General features: G+C 45.5%; 1 long non-coding RNA gene across 1 annotated transcript in view; it reads left to right on the top strand.

Annotated features, from left to right (window-relative positions):
• The first annotated feature begins 934 nt into the window (after nucleotides 1-934).
• LOC144893612 (uncharacterized) overlaps nucleotides 935-22,069 on the top strand; it is a 114,746-nt gene continuing 93,611 nt past the window's right edge. Inside the window, exons 1-2 of the long non-coding RNA XR_013624527.1 lie at nucleotides 935-1,067; nucleotides 1,357-1,489. This is a non-coding gene — a long non-coding RNA (uncharacterized LOC144893612). The remainder of the gene's footprint in view (nucleotides 1,068-1,356; nucleotides 1,490-22,069) is intronic.

Here is a 22,069-nt window from a genome sequence, read left to right as displayed (position 1 = left end):
CGATTACCGAAATGCATCAGCTTGTTTCAGACAAAAAAAACCCATATATTATGATTAGATTATGCTTGTCAGTTGGAAAATATGACTTGTGCTTTGCCTATCAAAAATAATTTTGATTGTTTAGCGATGTAAAACGACATATACAGTATGTCTGGACATATTTCCTGACAAGAATACACTTTTTGAAAGTACCTTGAAATTGAAAGGTGCACAAAATACAGCTTTTAAATTTGAATTTTGCATCAATTGTTCAACGATATAAATTAAGTTAAGCTTGTATTTCAAAAGATAGCTTAATTGCATACACATTTTCATTTCCAATGTAAGATAAAGCATCACTGTTTACAATACACAAAATGGCGCTCTTTAAAATGACCTCAAAGTATAAGTATTTTAATTCTTGCCAGTATTCCAGAAGTCTTGAGTGTCCTCACAAAGCTTTACCATTGAACTTGTGTGATGGAATTCCATTAATTAATTTGGCCCGAGCTGCCTGGCCAGGATTAACATGCTGGATGGTAGGGCATCCTGTCTAGCCTGTGATGGGGATCACAGGGTGCAAATTGTCTCATCATGTAGTGGGAACTTTACAGAGCCGAGATTTGGAAATGTAAAGAGTGCAGCAGCAAAATAAAGGCGCAGGGAATGAATCCTGTCCAGGCTTCTGTGCTTCACCGTCCACGTACTGGCAGGCCCACTCCACACAGTGCACTCAGTCAGCAGCATTAAGCCAAACATTGTAATTCCTCTGCGGAACCCAATGCAGAATTATTTTTTCCAGAGCGTATTGATTTTGTAATAGCTGTAATGCACATGAACATGGCTGCTATATATCCATCCACTTTTTATTTGAGCTGTGCCCCCATCCACGGCTGCCTTGTATATGTCCATCATTAATGGGGCTTTCTTTTTGCCCATGTTGCGCAGGGCTCGCTCTGCCATCAGTTCATGGAGGTGGCACTTTTGAGTGGCTCCAAAGTCTTGAATCGGCACAAAGAACCATTAGAGATGCTTCCACATTTAAGATTCGAATGTTGCATGAGCATTCGAAGCATCACTGGGAAAAGGTGCAAATCCTTAATTGGTACGGGTGGTTGTGCCAAGAAGGCGGGCGGCGCTTCTCTGAGCTTTACACTCCTTTTCGTTGCATCGATATTGAAAAGCCATTTATATCCATCCGAGCAGCCCTGGCTCTGGCCGGGCCTGATTGGGTGCGCCGTATTGATCAGTCCCCTGGAGTTGATAATGTGCTCGTCAATACTTATTGCATTGCAAAAAAAAATCCGCAGCGCATTTAACAGATGTGCTCGCTGCTTTTCTTCTGTCCACCCTCTTTCCCTCTCTCATTCCTGCTAGGCGCCTTGTGTGAGCCTTGCTTCCCGTTGCAGGATCCTTTTCTGCTTCCTCAGTACAAGAAGATACTCCTGAGGACTGCACCTCCACAGGATCTGCTGGGATTTGGGACTGCCGCACCTTTTGCCATGTCGTCGTAAGTCCTGCTTTGTTCTTTTTCCCTGCCGCAGTTGCCATTCACTCTTGTCCTTGCCATCCTTCTTTGTCGCCCACAGTGCCAGTCCTGTGTGCATTGTTGTTAATAATACTGTGCCACCTTTGCAGTCTCTTTTTTGCATCTCCTCTTCGTTATTTCGGGCCTTTCTTTTTCTGGACATTCCAAATGCAGCTCGGAGAAATCCAAATCTTTAAAAAGAATTCGATTTTTACTCATCCCCCATCTCATATTGTTGGTTCTTGTGGACCACATCTTGCAGCTTTGCTCTGTCTTGGATACACCTCTCGTATGTTTCTTTTTTTTGTAGAGTGGTCAACACATTTTTCAAAGGTAGTGGTGGGCATTCACTTCTCAAAGTAGAAGGTTCTAAAGTCGAATTATGCCACCACCTTGGCTGGAAAATTGTTGACTAATTATCAATGCATTGTGATCCCGAGACTTGCTGCCCAGTGTTCGTTGCTGTTGCCACCCACCGCCATGGTGCTGGTTCTCGGTAGCTCTCTGCAGCCCTTGGTACTTTCCGCTTGTCTCAAAGCAGCTGTGATGCTTGTCAGCTTGTCCATTGCGGCTTTTCTGTGCCAACCTGTAAAGCCCGTGTGCCACCCGGCAGATAGACTTTGTATTCGTTGTGGGTGAACAGACTCGCAAGACCAGCACATCTCTTAATCCACTGGCAAATTATAATCCACTGATTGTCTTCTTGAAACTCCAGGGACGATTAAAAGATATTGTTTTTTTTTCTCTCCTCCACTCTATTCGGACACTGCCACCATTTGTCCTTGCTTGATGTTGAAACCAGTCAGCTCCGCATTTCCATATCTCTGCCAATGATCATGCCACAACGAAGTCCACAGACTGTCTGCTCCAAAGCCTTCGCTCTCCTTTCGCTTTATTTTCCGCAGTATTCATGACGCTACCTCCGAACCTCCCCTCCCTTACGCGCTCCGCAGCAAGAGAAAAAACTGCTTTGCCCTCCCTCCATTCTCATCCCAGAACCGCGACCATCATTGGTTGGCACGGTGCCAGCCTGTCTGCCATCAACACTCGTTCCTTGGGTCCCCTCTCCCCCTTCCACCACTGCTGTAACTCCCACCTCTCTCTGCCGACGTGATTTTACACTAATTACTGGCAGCAATATTAATATTTCTGCCAAAGCCCGAGAGGCTTATCTGTGCTGCCTTTACTGGGTCATATGGAGCAGCAATTGTGCAAGTGCTACTGCATGGGTATGAGCAGGAAAACTCTTATGCACTGTTGAAATAAATCTGGATCAGGTAGGGTTTGCAACTGTCAGTAAACCTCTATCCTCGTATGTTTGCAATATATGCATATGGAGTGCACTTAATGAAGAGAACCAGCAATGCTTCTTCCTCTGCTATGGGAATGATTTTGCAACCGTCTCTCCACCGAGTTCAACCCATACTTCGTGGGTGCTAGGATGCAACTTCATTTGTGTACAGCCGTGAAATTTTGTAATTGTTTCATTTTGCTTAATTATGTGGTTTGGCCCCATTGCATATTGTGCAGCAGAGATCGTGGACAACCTGTGTGCTTTTAGCGACATTCCATTAGCAGAATAAGGTTACGGGCAGTGGGATCAGTGTCGCACTGTGTCCCAGCACTAATTCACCACACTGATGTCTGGGTTTGCCTCATAGGTGGCAAATTTGCATAAGGTGGATTGTTAATAATGAATAGCTGCAGCGCTGGCAGGGATATGCAAATGTATGGGTCGTAATGCAAAGCTAGCACGGCAGATGGAAAGCGCTTCATGTGCAGTATTTGTAAATCTTTCGTTTCTCAAATATATACAACAGTAAGTTTAAGTGTAGATCTGAGGTTTCTCATGAACAATTGCCAGAATGAAATTGTAACTGTTGAAAGTTATTTTGGATAAGTAGGATTAAACAAACAAAAAAAACAATGTTCATTATCACACAAATCTCTGAGGGATCACTTGCATGTGACAATTTGCCAAAGTGAGTCTTTTGCATTTTTCGTTTTTATTTTTTTGCAGTTGAAATCGAAGCTTTTCCTTCACTATCGTGTTGCCTTTCTTTCACTATTATATTGCCTTTATGCCTAATCCATGAAAATCCCTTCATTTCTGATTAATCTATACCTTTCCTTGATATCTGAGATTGCAGCTTGCCGTGTGTGTGTGTGTGTGTGTACGTAAACTGTTCAGCCTGGCGGAGGTATGTGCTCTACCGAGTGCCGTTTTCATTTTGTGATGCAATCAGCATCTTCTCATAATTGTTTTTCTGAGATCCTCATTAATGGTACAGGTCTAAGAGTTTCCTCTGTGATTATGTATGATAATGTATTTTTTGTTATAACCCGGCAGCTCTGGCATAATTTATTTTTCTTGTTGATGGAACTTTAAGGTCCACAGATACAGAAAATAATATTTGGTTTAATTAATGGATATGGCTTCACTTAACACTTAATTTTGCTATTTTTTGAACATACATCTTGGAAGGATTTTTTAAATATTTTGGCGTCTTTTATGCTCGATTGCCCCCCTCTCCCCCCCAAAAATGGCAATTTGATTACCAACATGACCTGCTACATCATCTCGAGGAGAATTTTGCTGTGGGTAGTTTTTATAATGATTTTGACTATCGGAGGATTCTTGATCAGAAAAAATATTTGTCAAATTCACTTTCTGATGAGTCTGAAGCGAGTGTGTGGCCATTATCCTTGGCGTGCTGAGACAACCTTGCCTTTGATTACATCACGTAGATGACGTCATGAATTGTGATTTTAGGGGTGGTAACTCACGGGCTTGCTTTCTAACCTGTAACATCTCAAAATTTATTCATATTAAAAAACACGTTCAGTTCTTTGCTTATTGCTTAAAAATAAATATTATCACATCAAAATAATTTTGGTGTCTGTGGAAATTGGGTAAAAAAATTTTGTGATTGCATTAGGCCTGGGCGATAATGGGAAAACCTATATCACGATAATGGACCTCATCACAATAATATAAATAATGTCATGAACGCCTTGAGAACAATGTAGCATACAATAACTATCCACATAGGAACAAACTGTATAGCCATTGAGTTACACGTGTTTGTACTCTTTGTTTCAAAATTCTGTTGCAACTGGCTTGGCAAGCAATAGCAAGCTGCTTGCTATCGGAACACAACATGCAAGCTGCTTGCCAATTGGGGCATTTGTGGAGAAAGTCATATATGACTATCGTCATACATTTAAAATAACGTCTTTGATGTGGAACTGAGCGAATAATAAATGCCAAGCAATCCCATGTTACAAAAATGTGAAAAACGAATAAATAAATGAAGCACACGGCACACCGTGTTTCCCGCTCCGTTTGGTCCTACGAGAATGGTGAAAGGAGAGAAGAACGGGATGACCTACTTGTCCTTGTCCTCAGTACCCAAACTCTGCACACGGTACGCTCACCTTCTTGATCTTTGACATGATGTCTTGAGTGCTTAACTTTGCACACAGACAAAGCAAACTCAAACGGATCGCCGAATTCGACACCAGATGCACCGGCGCCTTGAGTAGTTGTTGTTTGTTTGGATATTTATTGCCTAACGATATTCCATTTAAATGACATCTTAGAGAATTACACATTCCTTACACAATTACACAATTACAAAATTACACAACAACACAATTACACAGAGTCTTAGATAATCAATTACACATTCCATAGGTGGGGGACGGACAGACGGTGGATGGTGCGGCTGGGCGGTGTCGTGTATCCTGTCGGGTCTGACTTTCCGTGATCCCTTGCTTATTAGTCATCTTATCTAATTGGGGTGTCATGTGGGGGTAGATGATGAGTTTGTCCGTTGAGGATGATGACTAGCCGTTTCAGTCGGTTGATCGATCTCAGAGGACAGGGAGAATGCGGCGAGCGGCCTCTGATGAGGCAGTTCCTCCCTCAGGAGCGAAGCGTAAGGCTCCCATCTTCCCCTGAAGATTCTCAAGACAAAATTTTGGTTATAGTATCGTCTTCCGATGGGCCCAAACCGCTGGGTCCTAATAACCCCATTAAGTTGGCGGGACTTATCAAAAATGAATTCGGCGATGTTTCAAGTGTTAAAAAGTTGAGATCTGGTGATCTATTAATTGAATGCAAATCGGCTGCTCAGCGGAACGAGTTGTTGAGAGCATCTCACTTTGGCGAGGATCAGGTTTTGTGTCAAATCCCAAGGTATATGAGGGAGAGCCATGGTGTAATCTATGGGGTAGATCCGTCCACTGAAATTGACGAAATTATTAGCTACTTTGAGTTGTCGACGCTCGGCGTCTCACCACGGTCAGGGAGGCTGTTAAGGTTGACACCACCTCGGTGGTTCTGTTCTTTAGCTCCCCTTACATCTGGTCGAAATATATTTTGGGTTATTCGGCTTTCTCAGTGCGCGTCTACATTCCGGCTCCCTTAAAATGCTACAAGTGCCAGAAATACGGTCATACAGCCCCTGCTTCTAGAGGTAAACTACACTGTCGTGAATGCAATGGTGAGCACGAGCATAGCCTTTGCTCCGGCAAAAGGTTGTTAAGTGGCAACTGTGGCGGTGAGCACAGCACAGCCTTTAGGGGATGCCCGTCATTACAGAGATCCACCCAAATACAACAGGTTAAGATCCAAGAGAAAGTGTCCTATGCTGAGGCAGTCTCGAAAGTGGCCAAGACAAAATCTACTTCACGTGAGGGTATTCACAATCACATTCCTCTGGGTTTGGTTAAACCTCCTACCATATCGGTCAGAATCCAAACTGAGACTAAACATGTCGAGTGCCAAACAGAAAGGAGCTGCTGCTGCACTGATGCGGACTTGAACATGTCGAAATCGGCGTTCATTGCCTTTATTTCTGAAGCTACTAACTGCACAGCCTTTGTCACAAGTAGAACTGAGAAAATCCATGCTGTCTCTATAGCAGCTTCCAAACACTTGAGGTGGGAGGAATTCATCTCAAATCAGATTCATCATTTGTTGGGCCACAGGAGAAGTGGGTCGATCCCTAGGCCATCCTATGATCCCTCTCCAGCAGAATAATTAAAGTAATCCAATGGAATGCAAAAAGTCTATGGCTCATGGACCTGAGTTTATCAAATTCCTAAGTGATCTCTGTAAAACTTGACATCATATGTGTCCAAGAGACCTGGTTAAGAGGTCAAATCCAATTTAGGATTCCTGGTTATACTTTCATCCGCAAGGATAGACTTAGTGGGATCGGAGGTGGATGCGGGATGTTTGTTAGGTTTGGTATTTCTCACAGGGTAATTGACTGCCATGTTGAATTGGATTTCAATGTGGTCGTAATTCCCAGCGCGAGGGAGACCATTACCGTGGTCAACTTCTACAACCCGTGCCAACCATTGAACGCACATGCTCTACAGGAGGTTTTACACAGGTGTGAGGGGTCAACCCTCTGGTGCGGGAATTTCAACAGTCACAATACCCTTCCAAACGTACGGACAGCAATGGGGGTTGTATTGAGAATATAATTAATGAGCATGACTTGGTGATTTTAAATGATGGTTGTGGGACTTTTGTTAACCCATCCTCTGGGTTGTCCTCTCCCCTCGATCTCACTTTTGTCTTTGCTTCTCTAGCAGCTGGGTGTGAATGGTGGGTTATCTCAGACGGCTTGGGTAGTGACCACCTACTGGTGGTCACCCAACTCAAATCGGAAAGGGAACAAGACGATATGGATAGACCCCCTCATGGAATCTTTCCAAGGCAAATTGGGCAAATTTTTCTAGGTGTTGCTCCGAGGTAGTCAAAGCTGATCTTGCTCACGAGAATATTGACACCTTCAATAGTATCTTGGTCAATGCCGTATATCGCAGTGCTCAGGAGTCTATCTCAATTTGCAAAAGTGCGGTTGGTCAGAAAATCAAAGTCCCCTGGTGGAATGAGGAATGTAAGCGGGCAATTCGAGCCAGGAGGGTCGCCTTCAAAAGGGTTAGGAAATCTCTGCTGCCCGATTATGCCATCGAGTTCAAAAGGAGAAGAGTTCAAGCCCATCCAGTAATTAAACTCACCAAGACAGATTCTTGGTGGTCTTTCTGCGCATCCATCAATCCGGATCTCTCTCTCTGCGCTGTCTAGGGAAGTAGTCTAGGGCGATTAGTAATTTCGTGTTTTTTGTTTGTTAAAATTGATTTAGCAATGGATTCTGCTTCAGAATATTATAGAGATGTAAAAAAAATAGGGTTCCATTTTTTCTTTTACGTCTAATAGGTAGTAATTCGAAGAAATCCAAGATGGCCGCCATAAAATTTGGAAAATACACTTTTGTGCATATCTTTGTATCTAGATATCATATAAACATGAATAATATGTCCTTTTATATGTTTTCAGACCCAAGGAAGCCATATCTGCCATTGTTTTTACAGAAAAATGCAAGGAAATTAAAATAGTGGGCAATATACCAGCCAAAATGGAGACGGCCGTCGTGAAATCGGATCGTATAATTTCCCAATTAGAATCGATTCAATAAACAATCTTCACTGATAACATTTATTTTGAATACACACACACGCACACGCACACACACACACACACACACGCACACACATACACACACACCTAAACATAAACGATGAATGAACATAAACGATCACATAAACGAATGCCTCATTCATCCTCATCCATATCTATCACACGCGGTTCATTGATGTTTGCTTTGTTGTTACAACTGTAACCCACACACCCACAAACTTCAGTACAAGGAATATTGTTATTGCGACAGCTACATCTTCCCATACACCCTTTCTTGCACCCACAGTTCACGAGATTCATTATTGCTTCTGGGGCTGGAGGATTCAGGCATCGACTTGGGGCATAAACCCCATCATCCGAAAGTAACTGCCAACCATACTCGACAGGTGATGGAAGGGACGGATGGCTTTCTGCTGCCTTTCTCCATATCATTGCGATATAATGTGCTCGCTGAACGTGTAACTTTAGCGAACCAGTGGTAGGTGGAAGACTCTCTCCCTCAGCAGCACGGTTGGAGAATAAGAACCAGCGAAGCTCGTTTACTTTCGTGTGAACTTTAGACTTGTACAGCAGACAGACGAAGCGTTCCAGCTGGGAACACACTTCTGGTGACGGATCAGTTTGTCCCAAAGACTCCAGAGCCTCCCATATCTTGTTGTCACATGTCATGAAGACCTTAAAGCACCAGTCCTTGCTCCTGCCAGCGAACCTTCCAGACATGTCACTTCCCGTGAATGCGTGGAATCCAAGTATTGCAGACGCACGTTTCTCTCCTAGCATGCCATGAATAGGTTGGACTGCAATGCTCCTCCTCAACTTTCCCAGTGAGAAACCTCGTAGCAGGTGGTAGATCGTGAAATCTCTGAATCAGTAGGAGGAAGATATCGGTATCTGGCGAATCAATGATAACTTCTGCATCTTTGTCGACTGTGAGAGCATGCAGAATTAAGAGTGTATCGGCCTCTTCTTGGCTGTGCGTGAGTAGACTGTCTGGAACTTCAGTGTTGCCCGTGGTCTTAGTTCCTGATGTCACCATGAACTTCTTCAACTTGTTTGGATGAGCCTTGCTGTAAGATAGACACTTCACAGCCAAGTACTCTGTAAGCTCTGCCTTGGTCTTCACATTGGAAAGGAAATCTTTGAGTGAAATCTTCTGGATCAATGTACTATCCCTGACGTGATAGTATGTTGATTTCCCCTTTGTCCTCTTTAGGCGCATTTTGTCTTTCAGTGAGTTATCGATGTATCGGTCGAATACCAACCTCACGTCATCATAATGCACGGCAATATTTTCGAGGCGTTCAATGAACGATTGAGCAAAGTCACTGCATGTAATCATTTGTTCTGTTTTGGAGATCCCGTTAACAAGAGCCATGCCATCAATGATTATCACTCTATGGCGAGAAGTAGTCTCGTTTTCATTGATCACTCCTGATCTTGTGGTTGTGTCTGGGTTTTGGCTGATCTGAGAGGGTTCCTGCAAATTTTGGCTTGAGATTTCATAGTCAGTTGATGGGTCATTAGTTTCTTCCCCAGCGTGTGCTGCTGCATCATTCAAAGCGGCAATTCCCGCGTCTTGATGCTCATTGATTTCTGTCGAAATAGGTTCTCCTGGTGGATCATGTACATCCTGCTCTTCAGGCTCAGCCAGATGCTCAAGTTGACGAAGGATTTTTGCCTTGTCGTATGCCAACAAGAGGGATCCATCAGATGCAAATAAAGAACGTGGAACGATGCCAAATTCATAGGTGCCAATACATTCTTTCAGGTCGAGCTCTGGTCGGCTCCGTGAGATAACGATGAACCTCTGCAACAATCCTCGCTCTTCTTTGACTTTGATCAGCTTGTCGCCCGATCTCACTTCTGTTGTGGCATTCGAACTCTTGAATGTTCGAAGTTTTCTTTTCGTCATTTTGTCCCACACAGAAAGTTTTCCCTCAGCTAAACGATCTGTGGCAAATTGCTGGAACATCTGTTGTCCGATCTCGTCGCGCTCTAAGATGTCGCTGGACACTTTTTCATTCATGACTTCTTTGGTGAGCAGGTTGTAGACCTCGTCTACTTCCTCTTCCATAAATGGATCGCCATGTTCACGGAACACCCTAGAAAGCTTGGAGGCATGGCTCATCACCCGGGAAAGCTTTCCCCCCGTGATTTCGTGGTGTTGTTTTCTGCTCTGGTTTTCACCAAGACCATATCCCTCCGCAAACTCGTGCAGTGACTTTGACAGCTCAGGTGCAATGAGGAAGAACTTGTCAAGCGCCTTCTCATTTTGAGTTATCCCTACGATTCCTCCAATCACCTTCAGTGTATGGTTTTCTTGCTCAATGCCATGGTCTGGGGCTATTGATGTGAAGCCTGCCAATCCTTTTGTCACACAGAAGTTCCCTTTCATGAATTCCCTCCACAGTTCTGGGTGCTGCTTTTCAGTCTCCTGCATTGTTGAAATGTAGAGAGGGAGCAACCGAGCATAGTTTAGATGATCGTGAGCGAAGAAGTACTTCGTGAGAGACTCGATGCTCTCCATATGCAGCAGCAGATCACGTTGTCTTGTACTTCTAATGAACAGAAGGATAGTCTCAAACTGTTTCATGTAGTTCAGGATGAAGCGCTGTATCTTGTTTGTGCTGACCTCAAATTGTTCCAGTTTTTTGGTCATATCTCTGGACTCCATCATGGCCAATGTTTTTTTGAGAATGTCGCATAGATTCTTCTCTGGCTCCATGCTCCCGCTGATGTCTCTCTGATATGCCTCGCCCAGACGAACAGATGACTCGTTCAGATAGGCCCTTTCTTCAGGTTCCATTGCCAGGAATCTCTGGAAGTACAGGTTGTACAAAGCGATCAGTGTTACCATGTGTGCCTCCAGAGCTCGATACAAGTGCCTCCCATTTAGTATTTGGCTCACTGTGGTTGGCGAGAAAAGTCCAGCCTCGACCCATGCCTGATCAATTCCACTCCCTTCCACGTATTTTCCTAATGCAGCTAAGGCCCAAAACACAACATGTAGCTCACCAGGTCGGAAGAGGAATTGCTTCCTGATGTCCTCGCGTTCCACCCACAGCTTCATCGCCAGGTCGTATAGCTGCAAATCGAGAGTCATGACTGTGATTGCCTCACTCCCCATAACATGAGTTGTGATGTTGTGAGCTCTCATCAGACCAGTGTACAGTGTATCATAGTCTGTAGGAGGCGACCTTATCAACGGAGGAACGAGAGCAACATTGGTCTTCTCACTGGACGAAGATAGCAAGGAATTGAAGGCTCCCCACGTCCCCGGAGCTGTGAGTTTGACGTCAACGTCTCCTTCTTCCTCGAAGTTCAGGCATCCAATCATCCAGGTCATATCGGTTTTCTTGTTCTTGTCTGTCTCGGGTTTTGATGTGAGCAGCTTGCAGTCGCTCTTTCTCTTCTCGGGTGCTGGCTTCTTGCAGGTCAACGTTTTACAGCCAACTGCATCATGTATCGTTTGAGCTTTTGATGACCGGTCAAGTTCAATTGGTGGTATCATGGGTGATTTCTCCGGTGATACAGGCTGGTAGATCGCAATTGCTGTACCATGAAGGGTATTCATCCCGCAAGGAGTTGACTCTAGAAAATCGATGTTGTCCATGGCAAACCAGACGAACGTGTCCTGAACCAACCATGGTGGTAGACAGATGCCTCCGGTGGACTCCATTTGCTTCAGTACGGAGTTGGCAATGCTGGTCTCAATCTCCATGACCTTTTTGTAGGAGATGGCGAGGTCCAGATGTGCAAGTTTCTCTACAAGCGCCTTGGATCGTGTGTTTTTGTGTATGTCGAGAGCTAAGCCCACACTCAATGGAGTTTCAAATCGTTGTTTGAATGATCCATCCTCGCTTCTTGGTTCGTACGATACCTGTCGGTCAGATTTATAAGCACCGACAAAGTGCTGCGCCAACAATGATGCACTCACACCAATGGAGTCCTCCCTGTTGCTATTTCCTACTTTCCTTGTTCCCATGACTGCATGCTTGCAGAAGATGTTGAGCATCGGGGGTGGCTTGTAATCAGCAAAGGTTCCATTAAATTTCCATGCTGGGGAAGATGCGATGTCTTTCCTCAATATTTTCGCAGCTCGCAAAAGTACTTTAAAATCGTCTTTGATGCTGTCTGCTGTAATTGTGCTTGATATCATGTGGTCTTTGAGCTTTGTGGAAAGAATCTGCTCTGGCTTTGTTTTGTTTGAGGGCCGGCTGAAATGAACATCGGCAATGTTGTCTAGGATCAATTGTTTCAGGTATGGCTTATAACTATGGTTGTCTGAGACCGGAAAGTCGTGCTCCTTAAGTAAATTGACATAGGTTACATGAATTTCATTCATATTCAGCACAGCATTTTCAGTAGTATCATTCAACGCAGTTTCAACAATTTCAATGAGTTCAAGGTCTGATAACACCTGACCAAAGTTAACATTGGTTGTTTCTGTTTGTTTTTCCGTCTTAACTATAGCACGTTTGGCCTTAACTACACATGGTAAATGATATTTCATGTCCTCAGCCATTGCTTGCAATGGGTCAGGCGAACTTATGACACTGTTCAGTCTCACTTTCAGATTGTCATTACTTGTTTCTTGGCCAATGTTTCTGATCTGGAGTCCCATGTTCTTTGTTGACACATTGTGTAGTTCACTTCCTCTGTCTTCCTGGCATATGACACATCTGAGCGCGTCAAATGTCTGTTCTCGGGAACACCTTCTGGATGTTGACGTGCTTTCCCCTAGATCACTAGAACTTGGTCGTCCTCTCTTTTTCAGTCGGATTTCTGCGGCACTGCCTGATGTTGTTCCTTTCTCAAACCTAGCCTTTGCTCGATCAATGTGCATCTTATTGGTAACATCTTTGTAACAAGCTTTATGGTAGCGGAGACCTTTTGCGAGCAATTCTTCAGCAGAGGAATATTGCAAACGTCTATTCAATGATGCAAACTTTGTTTCACCATACGTGTACTGTTCCTCAGCACCTGCCATCAGTTTCTCGACAGAGGAGAGTTTTGGTTTCGTTACAAAGGTTGTATAGTCTGTTTGCCCTATGGCCATTTGGCATACAAAACAAAGTCCGAAATCTACTGACTTCTCAATCTTCCTGGGTGGTGAGTCACTCATCTTGAAGGTAGGTGTAATTTTCTAGACACTCTTGAACTGTCGTCGGTCCTGCAAAGATAGATACTACTATTCAGATTCACATTTCGTCAACACAGTCAAAACCAGACCTTAACTAGATGGTGGAAACTTAATTAACCGATTTCATGCCGGCCGACCCCACTTTGGCTGGTATATGTCCACTATTTTATTTTCCTTGCATTTTTCTGTAAAAACAATGGCAGATATGGCTTCCTTGGGTCTGAAAACATATAAAAGGACATATTATTCATGTTTATATGATATCTAGATACAAAGATATGCACAAAAGTGTATTTTCCAAATTTTATGGCGGCCATCTTGGATTTCTTCGAATTACTACCTATTAGACGTAAAAGAAAAAATGGAACCCTATTTTTTTTACATCTCTATAATATTCTGAAGCAGAATCCATTGCTAAATCAATTTTAACAAACAAAAAACACAAACAATATTGTTATGACATATGGGCCTGCACTAAAGGGCTAAAAGCATGTATGGAAACAATGGTGGAGGGAGATCCATCCCACTACTTGTCAGTAATAATAAGTCTCTCTTCTCGAACCAGAAGAAGGTGGCCACCTTGGGAGTTCAGTTTTCCAATCCTGTGGGTGAGATCCTATTGGATTCGGAGCCCAACGAGGATAAGCAGCATTTTGCCATCCAGCATGAAGCCATTCTCGGTGACGAGAGCCGGTTAGCTCCCCACTTAACCAGAACGTCTCACTACGACAACTCAAGCAAGCCATCTCAAAGTCCAAAAATGGTGCACCTGGCTCCGATTTCCTTACTAATTCAATGTTTAAGCATATGGAAGATAGGGTCCTGGACGTGTTTCTGGGGCTCATCAATAGTGTTTGGTCTTCAGGTATGCTCCCCAATACCTGGAAACATTCCATCATAAACCCCATTCTCAAACCTGGTAAAGATCCTACAAATCCATCCTCATACTGTCCGATAGCGCTCATTTCTGTCGTCAGCAAACTAATGGAGAAGATGGTCAACGAACTCCTGATTTTCTTATTGGAAAAGAACAACTTGCTGTATAGGAATCAAAGTGCATTCAGGAGGGGTTGCTCCTCTACGGACCATATAGCTACACTGGCCAATGACATCAGCAAATCTTTTCACATTTATGAGTCGTTGTTGGAAGTGTTCCTTGACATGCACAAAGCTTATGAGACAGTCTGGTGGGAAGGTCTTCTGTTCAAGATTCACCAATTGGGGATCAAGGGTAGAATCTACTGGTGGATCCTGGACTTTTTGGCGGGCAGATGCTTTAGATTGCAAGTTGGTGTAGCCCTGTCCCCCGTTTTCCTCATGGATAAGGGCATCCCCCAGGGTAGTTTCATTAGCCCCACTCTTTTTAACATCATGATCAATGATGTTGCCTTTTTTTAGGGTCTCAGGGCACATTGCCTCTGTTTGTGGGTGACATTTCTATCTGGGCCCGGGGAAAGAATATTGCTTACACTGCAAAACGTATCCAGGCTGAGGTTTACAGGATTGAGCAATGTGCCAAAAATGGGGCTTCGTAATTTCTGGCTCCAAGTCCAAATTTGTATTGGTCATACACAAGAGGAAGGTCGAGGATATCGTAGTAACAATGAATTTGAGGCCCTTAAAGCTTTGCTCAACGTGTCCTTTTTAGGGGTTCCTTTCGACAAGGGTCTAACTTGGAATTCACATGTTAACCATAGTCCCCCTTTCGCTCCGCGGTGCGACGGGGGACAAAAAGCTGACTGCCAAGTGCGCTAAAGGCCTCAACCTTTTACGTTGTCTCTCCGGCACATCCTGGGGGGCACATCAGGATAGCCTCCTTCTATACAAAACTCTCATCCGTTCCCATTTAGATTATGGCAACCAGGCCTTTTGGAATATGTCCGCAACCAACCGTAGGAAGTTGGAAACTATTCAATCTAAAGCTCGCCGCTTATGCCTCGGGGCCTTCAAAAGCACTCCAGTGAGTGCTCTTCTGGTTGAAGCTGGCGAGATGTCCTTGTCCCTTCGGTGGGGAGCCGCCAACTGAAAGTTCTGGGCCAAGTGCATTTCTTCGGGGGACAGTCACTTAGGTAACGTTCTGTTTTCAGATTGCTGGGAGTACCAGGCTCTCTCATCCTCCCCCTTTCGAGCTTAAATGTCTGAGGGCTGCTTATGATATGGGTTTGGGTTTCCTTCCTGTCAACTCGTCAAAAAGTGGACATTTGGCCTCCCTGGACCCTTGAAGCCCAGAGAATTCACCTGGACTTATTGGGTAAGACAGATAGAGACAATCCAGTTGTGACGTGTAACCAGGCAGTAGAATTCATTAACAAGGCTTGGAGCCAATCGCTACATGCCTACACAGATGGCTCTAAGGATCCGAATCTAGCATGTACAGCCGCAGCTTTTTCTATTTCAGATGTGAAGGTGGTGAAGGCGTATAGGTTTTCTGATCACCTTTCGGTATTTTTCAGCCGATGTATTTGCCATCGTCTTGGCGCTGGAATAGATTATAGACTTCAACCCCCTTAGTGCGGTTATATTTTCCGACTCCCTCTCGGCTTTGAAGGAGCTGGAGTCTTTTCAGCCCGGGTGCAGGGACGACTTGGTTCTTGAGGTGTTTCATCTCGTTAACTCGGCTAATTGAAGGGGCGCGGTAGTTGACCTGTGCTGGGTTCCTGCCCATGTGGGCATCGGTGGTAATGAAGTGTGCGACCAGGCTGCTAAACACGCTCTCAGGTCTGATTTTGAAACCCCAGTCCCGCTGGGCCTGACAGAACTCTCGAATTTAATTAAACACAATATCATTAATATATGGCAGTCTCAGTGGGAGTCCTCCACCAAGGGGAGGTGGTGTCACAAGGTGCACCCTTTGGTTGAATTATCTGGCGCGTTTCCTCGGCTCTCTCGAAGGGACCTGTCTACCTTATATAGGCTTAGACTCGGACACTGTTCCCTCAACTACTATCTACATAGGATAGGGTGTCACCCGACGGGGTTGTGTGACCGGAGTAATGTTCCTGAGGATTTGGATCATGTTTTCTCTCTCTGCCCGCGGTATGTGGAGCTCAGATTGTCTTCCGCACTCTGTCTGGGACATGGGGATCATGTGGTCAGACCTGCCGGATGTATTTTGCCGCCAGAGTCAGAAGCACCCTCGATTCTGCAGATCCGTTAAAAAATGTATTAAAGGAACGGGGCTATCAATATAGGCCTCAAGTATACATTTTCGACGTGTTTAGGTGTGTGGCATATATAGAGCCTCGCGGCTCTGAAACCCCATCAAATCCTCAAAAAGAAGAAGACACATTCCATATTATATCACCTTTATTTCATAGAGCTGCATTTAATACGGGCATATCTTTTGCGAGAAGCTAAATGCAGTCAATACACCTCAATATCCGGGTTCAAGGTGTGATTTACTACATTCTACAGCATTAGCAGCAGTTATCGTGATAATTAATCTCCACTATCGTTATCGAGATCGTAAATCTAAAGTGTGATTATCGTCTCATCGCTATTATCACCTAGCACTAGATGGTAATAATAATAATAATAATAATAATAATAATAATAATAATAATTCATTTATTTTGTATAGCGCTTTTCAAGTAGCCCAAAGGCGCTTTGACAGAGTGGAAAACATAATGCATAACAATACATGAAAACCACAATTGCAAAAAGACAAGAATCAATAGGGAAATATTTAAAGCAAAAGGAGGGAGAAGGAGAAGAGATAGTCAGGGGTTAAATGCTGTGGGTTGAATGTTGAATGCAGTGTTGAACAGGTGGGTCTTTAGTGATGTTTTGAATGTGGTGAGTGAGGAGGAGTCTCTGATGGTGTGAGGTAGTGAGTTCCAGAGGGTGGGAGCAGCGATGGAGAAGGCCCTGTCCCCCCAGGATCTGAATTTGGTCCGGATGGAGGGGGTCAGGAGGTTGGTACCAGCAGAGCGGAGGTTGCGGGTGGGAGTGTGTCTGGAGAGGAGGTCAGCCAGGTAGGATGGGGCCAGGTTATGGAGGGCTTTGTATGTCAAGAGGAGGATTTTGTACTGGATTCTCTGGGGGATGGGGAGCCAGTGAAGCTTGTAAAGGACGGGGGTGATGTGGTCACGGGTCCGGGAATGGGTGAGTAGACGGGCAGCGGAGTTCTGAATGTATTGGAGTTTATTGGTGATTTTTGAGGGTGAACCATAGAGGAGGCTATTGCAGTAGTCCAGACGGGAGGTGATGAAGGCGTGGATGAGGGTTTCTGCAGCCGTGGAGGAGAGGGATGAGCGGAGACGGGCAATGTTTTTCAGGTGAAAGAAGGCTGACTTTGTGATCTGTTTAGTGTATTTGTCGAAGGAGAGGGTTTGGTCAAAGATGACGCCAAGATTCCGGATGTGAGGGGAGGTGGATACTGGGATACCGTCGATGTTGAGGGCAAAGTTATGGGTGGATTTTGTGAGCGTATTTGGGCCAATGATGATTATTTCAGATTTATCACAGTTAAGCTTGAGGAAGTTGATTTGAAGCCAGGATTTTATTTCAGTGATGCAGTTTGTCAGGATAGAGTGGGTGTCGGTGGAGACGGACTTGGTGGAGATGAAAAGCTGGATGTCATCGGCGAAGCAGTGGAATTGGAGACCATGACGGCGGATCAAGTGACCGAGGGGGGACAGGTAAAGGATGAAGAGGAGGGGGCCAAGACCTGAACCTTGGGGGACACCTTGGGGGAGGGGAGCAGTGGGGGATTTGCAGTTATTGATGGAGATGAACTGGCGTCTGTCAGAGAGGTATGATTTAATCCAAGAGAGGGCAGTGCCGGTAACGTTAAAGGTGGATTCAAGTCGGGTGAGGAGGATGGTGTGATCGATGGTGTCAAAGGCAGTGCTGAGGTCGAGGAGGACGAGAATGTTGAGGTTGCCAGCGTCAGAGGAGAGGAGAAGGTCGTTGGTGATTTTGAGGAGAGCAGTTTCAGTACTGTGGTTGGAGCGGATTCCGGATTGGAATGTTTCATACAGGTTATTGGCAGAGAGGTGATGTTTGAGTTGAGTGGCTACAGCGCGTTCCAAAACTTTTGACAGAAAGGGTAGGTTGGAGATGGGTCTGAAGTTGTTTAGGGTGTCAGGGTTTGGACCAGGTTTTTTTAGAATGGGGGTAACAGCAGCAATTTTGAGGGAAGGTGGGACGATGCCTGTAGACAGGGAGGAGTTTATTGTTGCAATGATAAGTGGAGAGAGAGCAGGGAGGGAGGCCTTGACAAAGCTGGAGGGGATGGGGTCAAGTGTGCAGGTGGCAGTTTTCATTCCTATGAGGAGTTCAGAGAGGTCAGTAGGGGAGATTGGGGAGAACCGAGACAGGGGATGGCAGGACAAGGGGGGGGGGCAGGTGGTTGGAGGGGGAGCGGGTGCGGCGGTGGTCAAGCTGTTGTAGATGTTGTCAATTTTGCGTTGGAAGAAAGAGAGGAAGGAGATGCAGTTGTCTACTGTGAATGACTGGGTGGTGGTGTTCAGGGGGCGGAGGAGTTTGTTTATTGTCGAGAAGAGTGCTTTTGGGTTTCCGGAGCCAGAGTGGATAATTTGAGAGTAGTAGGCGGAGCGGGCGCGGGAGAGGGCATCTTTGTAGTGTTGTAGGTGGTCCTTGTAGGCTTGGGAGTGAACTGTGAGACCTGTTTTATTGCGGAGTCTTTCAAGTTGGCGAGCACGAGTTTTCATCAGGCGGAGTTCGGGGGTAAACCAGGGAGCAGAATGGGTGAAAGAAACTGTTTTGGTTTTTACAGGCGCAAGCTGGTCAAGGCAGGAGGAGAGAGTGTGGTTGTAGTAGTCAGTGAGGTCGGAAGGGGTGTGGAGGTCAACGAAGGGAGAAGTGGGCATTTTTTCAGAGAGGGTGGATGAGAATGAGGTCGGTGAAAGAGCGTTTAGCTGACGGAAGGTGATAGTGCGATAATGTCTTGGTGTTGGGGTGGGGATGTTGATGGTCATAGTGATAGCTAAGTCGTCAGAGAGGGTGAGGTCGGAGCCAGAGAGATGGTGCAAATTTAATCCAGTGGAGCAGACAAGGTCCAAAATGTGACCATGGATATGGGTAGGAAAGTCGACATGTTGAGTGAGGTTAAAGCAGGTGAGTAAATCAGTGAAGTCAGTGGTTATTGTGGAGTCAGTGGAGTCCATGTGGATATTGAAATCATCAAGGAGGAGGATTGAGGGGGAGAGGGAACATAGCTGGGTCAGAAAGTAGGAGAAGTCAGACAGGAATGATGGGTGTGGTTTGGGAGGGCGGTAGACGACAGCCATGACTGACTGCGTGCGACCAGAGAGTTTAAAAGCCAGGTGTTCAAATGATGAGGATGAGGCGATGGGGATGAGGCTGGTCCTGATGTCTTGACGGTGGATAACGGCAATTCCACCACCTCGGCCCTCCGAGCGTGGTTTATGGACGTAGGAATATCCATTGGGTGTGGTGAGGTTGAGTGTGTAGTAGTCCAGAGGTTGTTGCCAGGTTTCGGTGAGACAGAGAAAGTCCAGTTTGTTATCCAGGATGTATTCGTTCAGGATGTGGCATTTGTTGTTGAGGGACCGGGTGTTGAACAGGGTGAGCTTGATGTTGTTTTGAACAGCAGGGATGAATTCAGGTGATTTAGCCAGGGTTCGTAGGCAGGAGGTGCGATCGTGTGCGTTGCTGTGACCAGGTGCGCTGGGACGAAGAGTGAGAGTGCGCTGAGCCGACCAGAGGACGGGGATGGAGTGACCTGATTGTAAATATACAAACTTACGACCGGAGCCACGGTGAATGTACCTGGGTCATCGGAGGAGTCCATTTGATTTGATGGCAGAGATGCATGATGGGGTGGAGCGGGTATTGAACAGAAGGAGCCTTGCGGCGGAGTACCGCAGAGCCATGCCAGGCAGGAGCGGAGAGACGAGACGAGGCCAAGGTTGAGGAGGTGAAACAATGGTCCCAACCCACGGGAGCGGGCCCGAGGAAACGAAGGAGCCAGGTAGGTGAAGCCAGGAGCAGAGCCGGGACCAAGCAGAGGGCAGGCAGGAGCAAAGAGACGATCACGAGGCCAAGGTTGATCACAGCAAAGCGGCAAATGCAGCGGCAATCGACCGCCGCCGCTACAAATCTAGATCACGGCGGGAAACCGCCACCAAACCGCTGCGATGGTCACAACCCACGAGAGCGTGCCCGAGGAAACAGCGAGCAGGCGAAGGAGCCGGGCAGGTGAAGCAGGGAGCAGAGCCGGGGCTATGCAGAGGGCAGACTCAATGGCCAAAAAAATCCGCACGACCACCAAAAAAGCAAGCAACTGACAGTGGCCCGGTCGAAGAAGCGGCGAGCATGTGACGCCTGCGTCCTCTTCATGGTACGATTGTAATGAATTGTAATAGACCAGAACTGAACATGGTTTTTAAGCTTCAATGATTTTTTTGAGGCATTAAAGTTAAGAAATTAAAATCTGGCCGTGCAGTTTATGAAGACTGCCATGGTGCTGTCTTCGTCAGTTGGCCTTGTGCGAGGTTTATTTCCCGCGACGCACTAGTCGTGACAGTGGCCTGAGGCCTACTCACATTTTTCATTCCCCAGGGCTTTTAAACCTTGTGATCCTGCCGCACGATCACTGCACGCTATTTTTGGCCTCTGCGACACTGCAAACCTAGGTGGCTCTTTTTTGAATGAAATTTTTTGTGAGCTGTAATCGAAGGGGAGGGAAATTAGCAGGAGTGGTTGGGAGGGGGATTGGGAGAATGGGTTTGGGGTAGGGAGGAGTGAGGGTAGTGGAGGTATGAAGTGTGGGGGGTGGGGCGAGGAGGAGTCGGGTGTGGAAGGAGAAAAATGTACCACACCACTCTACAGATTCTAAACTAAATTAAGGAAAAATTATGTAGAATTGCCGGTAACACTATTATATGGATGCCGGCATATTTTGATCATTCAAAATTATGAATGAATGCCAGTAACACCACTGATCACGCTGATGATATATGAATGCCTTATAAACGTAGCCAGTGACATTTCTGATCACACTGATCGTGGAAAACATAATGGAAATGGAGAGTAGGAAGGGTGTAAAATGTGCACCTTGCAAATTCACATGGGTGTAAAATGCTTACATACTGTCAGCTTCCATCACCTGGGAGGAAGGATGAATAAAGGAAGGAGGTCCGTGACGTGAGTTGAGTGTCCGTGACGGCACTCAAATCTACTGAAGTAGCTCATTTGCATAACGGAAGTGAAAATAGTCTGATTTTAAACACGATTATCTGGCTTATTATTCTCCCAATTTTATTTTTTATTTTTGTTCTAATGGGTCAGGGATATCATTCTCCAAAACATATATTTTCAAAAAATTTCATGATTGTGTCCCTTTAACCTCCATCGTGTGAGTTTATGTTTTGAATGGCTATTTTTGTGTGGAATGAACGGAAGTGGCAGGAGTGCTGAAGACAAGACTACGGGAAGTGGCATGAAGGGTCATTCCTCTTTGGGGTATATAGATTACAGTCGATCACTGATCGGGTCTCAAGAACATTGGGTGTGTGTTCATTTACCAAGGTTCTTGTGGAGAGATCGCCAAGTGGTTTTAGCATTCGAGCAAGCATCCATTCAAAACCGTTAAGGAACGGCTGGCTTGGCAAGCGCTAGCTAGATGCTTGGTAAATGAGCACACCTCCAACCCTTGTGGGGTACATAGATTACAGTAGATCTTCGCTCAGTTCTGTAAGTAAAACGTACCTCACGGATGTCGGTATTCCTCCAAATTTCTTGGTTTAATGTTATAAGCAGTATTAGCGACTGTTTAAAAAGCTAATCATATGTATTTGTGGTTTATTGTCCCCCGTCGCATCGCGGAGCGAAAGGGGGACTATGGTTTTCCCGTGCGGGCGTGCGTGCATGCGTAAGCGAAGGACCGCATTCGAATTTGGTGTGTGGGTGCAACCCACGTCAAAATCCAAGA

The sequence above is a fragment of the Myxine glutinosa genome, chromosome 9 (assembly GCF_964187855.1).
Source record: "Myxine glutinosa chromosome 9, kmMyxGlut1.1, whole genome shotgun sequence".
NCBI classification, from domain to species: Eukaryota; Metazoa; Chordata; class Myxini; order Myxiniformes; family Myxinidae; genus Myxine; species Myxine glutinosa.
Note: the sequence above shows the minus strand (reverse complement) of the source record. Positions and strands in the feature narration are given on the sequence as shown.